The sequence below is a fragment of the Triturus cristatus genome, chromosome 5_2 (genome assembly GCF_964204655.1).
Source record: "Triturus cristatus chromosome 5_2, aTriCri1.1, whole genome shotgun sequence".
Taxonomy (NCBI): Eukaryota; Metazoa; Chordata; class Amphibia; order Caudata; family Salamandridae; genus Triturus; species Triturus cristatus.
The window spans coordinates 640,832,000-640,838,324 of NC_140588.1; the positions used below are offsets into that span (position 1 = coordinate 640,832,000).

A 6,325-nucleotide genomic window follows, 5' to 3' on the forward strand; every position below is an offset into this window, starting at 1 on the left:
TACGATAAGCATGAATATAATGGGCTACGAAAGGGGACGCACAATGTGGTAAGACAATGGTTGTAGGAACAATGAGTTCGAGCAATGTGTTCATTAGGAATCTTTTGGCTTCAGGATTGAAATCAGCCGTTGAGGAGATTCGGCGTACTTCCGGTGGAAGAGTTCCAAATCCTTGGTGATTTGGAATGATTGGTGTGACACTTAATCTTGAACATTTAAAAAAAAAAACATATCTCTGGCTCTGCTTAATTTATTTAGTAAATTGTTGTCTATAACATTGCCCTCTAGGTTTTTAAATTGGCTTTGGAATCTTATTGTGTTGTGTGCCTTACTTTAAAATTGTTGGTACTGCTTAAACATAACACACAATTCTCTAAGATTGCCTGTTGCTCATGGAATAGCTAGCAGATGCTGATCAGTTATTCTCTCACGATTGTGTTTTGACTAACCAGAGTGAATGTATTATGTTGGTAAGAATAACCACCTCTCACATTAATAATCCCATTCCCGGTAGGAGAAACCAAGACATCTAGAGAGCTTCCAAAAGAACAGTAATAGAGCAGTGTGAAGCATTATACATCATGATTAGATAAGTATCACTTACAAATAAATGGAGAAATGAGTTCATAGTATTTTTTGGTGGACATGAGTAGATTTAAGGCCATCAACAGAATGCTACCTTTCATTACAGAATCCTGTAATGGTGGACTAGAACTTTGCTTGGATCATCATTATATATTTCAAATTGATGATTGCTAACTAGAGATTCCACATGCTATGGATTGAGCGATGAGGTTGAGTTGAATTTGTGGGCATTGGCTGATCATATTTGATGTGGTATTATGGCAGGCTGAGCAGGTGGAGCAGTTTTAGTTCACTGGTGACAGTATGTTATGAGATCCAAGCCTGTGGTCCTTGAGACACTTCTTCTCAGAGCCTACCAGGCGTCATTTCTGGCTATTCGTGGATGCCTGCCCTTCTCTGTTGTTCATTTCCTTTTGTTGTTACTAGGTGGCAGGATCTGAGCTTAATTCTTTCATAGTGTTAGTAAGGAAATGTTATACCACTTTGGCAAAACCTACTACAAGAGCTGAGCTTAGTGCTGTGTCGGCATCCACAAGTTGCTGTCTATCCTGTGTGAGCTGTGTTGAATGCATGTGCATAGCTACATGCATAATGAAGGTTACATTACTGTGGCCTTTTGAACAAGACTCTACAACCTCATGCCAAAGGAACCACCTTGTTAAGGTTAAGTAACATTATTGCCTCAAAAATGAGAAAAGAGTGCTTTAAGATTGCCCCTGAAAAATCACAGCTGGGAGATGTGCTTCCTTCCCCCCTCTGCTCTCCCTCTGATGGGTCCACCCAAGCGATGTCTGATCATAGCTATGTATTGTTAGTCAAAGTTTGAACCTGAAAGTAGAGATAAACACAGCCACTCCTAACCTTCCACTGCGAGCCTGGGAAGAGCTGGGGGGATTCAGGAGCTAGAAGTATACAGGGTTCGAGCCTGAAGCTAGTGTACGGGGTGCTGTGAGAAAGTCATCCTTTTGTCCCTACTCACCCCTAGGGGTGGGCTTAATTTGCGAAATTCACTTTCGCAAGCTATCGCGAAAATGTTAAAAATCTCCGCAAACACGCGGAAATATCGCGAAAATGCGGAAGTTTTTTTCCCGCCCGTTCGCGGTATTTTCTGCGTGGTCGCGGCTCGCCAACTTACCCATGCGGTTGCTCGCGGGTGCGGCCATCTTGTTTTCACTTGTCTCGCGGTGCATGATCGCGAGAAGAAAGACGTGATCGCGCGATGCACGACGTTACTGCGGGCGCAAACTGTCGCGAGACAGCGCAAATGGCTACCAACAATCCAACATCCCGTGGAGAACGCGACCGGATCGGGAAAACTTGTCGGCGAACGCGGGGATTCAGGTAAGGCGATCGCGCACACGCGAGAATGTATTATTTTACAGCGCGAGCAAGAAACAAATTATCGCTAAGCTGCGGAATGCGGATATTTTTACATTTTTTCGCTTTCCGCGGAATACGAAAATGCCAAATTATCGCAATTTCCGCGAACGGAACGGAATTTTGGTCCAGGCCTACTCACCCCTATTTTTTGATTGATACTGGTCGTTACTGACTCTGAATGTGATCTGGGTTCTGCTTACCAGACCCAGGGCCAGTGCTCTACTTCAAAGTTATATGGTGGTTAGGTATAATTACAATTGGCAATGACAGTCTCAGGATATAATAAGGCAAGGGGGATTCAAACGACCTGTAAATCCCTAGTATATAATAGGTCAGTGAGGTTTAGAGCCCCAGTAAACTTCCTGAACTGAAGTGTGCACTGCTTTACTACCTGCTGTTATTTGTAATGCAGTATAAGGGAAAGATGGTCCCAGAATATATAAACTTTTTAGAGTTAACACAGAATCGATATCAAAGGATACAAAAAAATGATGTCAAAGTGTTATTTAATCACACGTTGGCAAGATACACATTTTTATAAATAGATTAGGCATTTGTCAAATAGTGCGGGGTGCCATGGGAAGGAAGGGGGTAGTGAATTCAGGTGAGGTAAAAGGGGGAAGTGACATATAAATTATATCAAACTGTCACAACTTAATTGTAAGGCAAAACAATTTTTAAGCCACAAAATCCAGACGAAGTTCATTAGTTTGAATATAGATTGTTTACAAAAACCATGTACAAAACAGAAGAACACAGTGTAAGTTACACTGTTGAGAGTACTGGCAATGTCATATTGTCGACGTTTCGACCCCAAGACATGGGTAGGTTAGTTGGCTCCTTACTAACGGGGTCTTCTTCAGGACAAGGGTGATGGTGTAACACGGAGGAATGGCACCTACAATGATATTAAGTCAGTGTTACAAAAGAATTTCGGGTCCCACCAGGGAAAGTGAAAGGGACTCATTAAGGAAGTAATCGCTATATTTACCATATTCAAAGGTGGACATATAGTCAATGTTGACTTGGCGTCAAATGGCGCAGGGGCAGATAGGCTCCAATTGAGGGTGGGGTGAGTGACACCTACAAAGAATTATGAGGTGTCATTATAATGATCCACAAAATAAATAAAGGATTCATTGAAAATCGCAAAAAACCGGAGAGAGAGTGACTTACTCATTTATGATCAAAGTCGCACCGGAGAAATTAATACCTCCAAAATCACACGCCGTGGCGCACCATCGGTGGGAAAAGTGAAATTAATCACAACGAAATTAAGCCTCTAAAAATAAAGTGAAAGAACGGCAATGTAAAAACACTTAAAACCCAAACCTAGAGGAAATACAGCGCAAGGGACAAGGTACCAAGAGCTATCATCAGCAAAAGAAAGTTCATTAGATTTGAGACTAACCAGCACACTCGACATGAGACCCACCAGATAAGCTACGGGTCGCAGTGGGAAAGGCAACAGCCAGAGATCTATACCCTTGTTTAAGGAGTAATATATTACGAATATGCAAGTAGGGTCATGTATACAGGTCGAGCCTCAATGAGGAAACCATTACTCAGAAGAGAAAGCGGATTGTCAAACAGAGAATATCGAGCAAGAGTATAAATTCACCATAAGCAAAGAAAAATGTGTACTTTTAAATCAAACTGAGTGCCAAAAATGCTAAACAGACTTAACCCTCGACCATTTAATCTTACACGGAATTAAATCGAACAGCTAAAAACCAACGTACAGGGGGAGAGCATCCCTTACCGTGGGCAGCAGCAGCAAAGGCTGTCCTCAGAGTTTGTGAACAAAGCACTAAATCAACACTGAGTGATCGTTAAAATAGAGAGGCCCGGGCCACATGACGTGCAGCACGGCGCAGACGCTAGATGCTTGCAGTCAAAATGTATTAGAAGAAAGACAACAGAGGTTGTTTTCTTCCGAATAGTTAAAGGATATTACATTAATACATTTCTAAAAAAATACATTTCTAAAAGAAAGGGGGAGGTTGGGCCCGTGTAACTCAGGGATAATCAGGACAATTCTACACTTTTCTTGACAGTGGTTAGCCTTGTAAATACCACGTAATTAGTTAAATGCAGCCTGGATAAATACAATGCTGACAACGCGTCTATATTGCACATAATAGTTAGGCATAGAAAACGCACAAGCATAGCAGATGTACATTATTCAGGGAAAATCAAGTTGGAGACAATAAACATCAAACATTATGAAAACATGTTTAACATGTATATAGGCCGTGGACAGTGGCAAAGGTTCAGAAGGAAGTTCCTCATGACTCAATTAATAGATAGTAAAGGTAGTTATACACTTTTCATGACAATAGTTAGCGTTGTAAATACCACGTAAATGATTCTGGACAAATTAATGCAACCGGGATAAATACAATGCTAGCATCGCGTCTATATTGCACATAATGGCTAGGCATAGAAAAAGCACAAATGGAGCAGATGTACATTATTCAAGAACAAATCGAGTTGGAAACAGTGAACATCAAGCATTATGAAAACATGTATGACATGTATATGGGCCGATGACAGTGGCAAAGGTTCAGCAGGAAGTTCCACATTGCTCAAGTTAATGGAGTTAAAGAACTTAGAAAAAACACACAGACTTGGATGGTAATCCTTGAATGGGAAAGAATGCATTGGCTACATAGAAAACTATATACATGCATATACACATTAGTTATCATCAAATGCATCCGATGAACAACATAACAAATGCTCGTGAGATGACAATTATCATCAAGCTAGTCAGGGACAGATAAAGACCAACAGTCACCAAAAATGCCTAGTTGCTGAGAATGGCCAATTGTGCATTACTGGGATCTTGTTCATTCAAACCCATATTGATGGTATCAAAGCGGATCATCCATTTACATTCCCTAATCGTAAGGATAGAGGATATGTCACCTCCCCTGGGCCCCAAATTGGTTTTTTCTATCACAATCCACTGCATTTGGTCAGGGCTGTGTCCCAACTGGCTATAATGCTCAACTAGTGGTGCTCCAGTGACATGGCATCTTATTCTACTTTGGTGTTGCAATATTCTCACTTTGATCTTCTGCTGTGTTTGGCCAATATATAATTGGCCACATGGACATACGATCCCATAAATAACGTTGGTAGAATTACAGTTAGTATGGGAATGAAGCGTAACATTGTGATGTTTGTAAACAAAGTTTTTGGATTGGATTGTTGTTGAGCATGCTTTGCACGACCCACATTTGAAATGTCCTATCACAGGTGGTAGATTCCAAAGTGACTGGATGGTTGGTTCCACTGGATCCTCAAGGAAAGAATGGACGACATGGTCCTTAATACTCATCGCTTTTCTGAAGGAATGCATAGGTAGATTTGGTTGATTAATCTCAGTTGATACAAGGCTCCAGTGCTTGTTGATAATCTTTTTAACTGCATTGCTTCTGGTAGAAAATGTTGTGACACAAATCATTTTATTCTTGGCTGATGCTGCAGGTTCCTTGGCCGTGAGTAAGGTTTCCCGAGGATTGTACCAGGCTCTCTTCTGGGCCCTTTTGACCAAACGTTTGGGGTACCCCCTTGAAATTAGTCTGGCACTTAGGTCTTCGGACTCAATTAAGTAATCAGTTCTCTTAGTGCAGTTTCTGCGAATCCGCAAAAACTGTCCGACCGGAAGGTTGTCTCGCAGACCACGAGGGTGATAGCTGCTGTACCTGAGAAGGGAATTCCGTTCAGTGGGTTTTCTGTATAAGGTAGTGCAAAGTTTATCATCTTCACTGAAGATCTTTAGGTCGAGGAATGGTATCTCCTGAGTGTCAGACTGGATGGTAAACTGAATATCATGGTCGCACTGGTTAAGCCATTCGTGGAACAGATTGAGTTGAGCTATGTCGCCATTCCAAATCAATAATATATCATCGATATATCTTTTCCATAGATTGACATGTTGAGAAAAGGGGTTGTTGTTAAGGACATGGCGCTGCTCGAAATTGTCCATATACAAGATCGCTAGATCTGGGGCAAAGGCTGCTCCCATCGCTACACCTTTCTTCTGGACGTAGTAGTTTCCTTGAAAATAGAAGAAATTCTTCTTCATTGCAATAGTGAGAAGTGCTATAATGAATTCTGTGGGTACCCTCATTGGTGCTGGTCTTGAGTTCAGAGCTTCTCGCATCACTTCTAAGGCTGGTTCCTGGGGGATGCTGGTATAGAGTGACACAATATCACAAGTGGCAAGGAGTTGCTCACTAGAATCAAATGGTGTTTGGTCGATGATGGTAATGACTTGCATAGTATCACATAGGTAAGTTTCTGTTTTTTCAGCCATTGGTTTTAAAAAGAAGTCTATATACTTGCAAAG

At 41.5% G+C, this 6,325-nt stretch overlaps 1 long non-coding RNA gene across 1 annotated transcript; it reads right to left on the reverse strand.

Moving 5' to 3' along the window:
• Positions 1-2,454: 2,454 nt before the first annotated feature.
• Positions 2,455-3,185, reverse strand: LOC146829110 (uncharacterized). Its single transcript, XR_014961911.1, has 3 exons — positions 3,142-3,185; positions 2,957-3,048; positions 2,455-2,863 (listed from the first exon to the last, which is right to left on the reverse strand). It is a non-coding gene; the product is annotated as an uncharacterized LOC146829110 (long non-coding RNA).
• Positions 3,186-6,325: the final 3,140 nt, after the last annotated feature.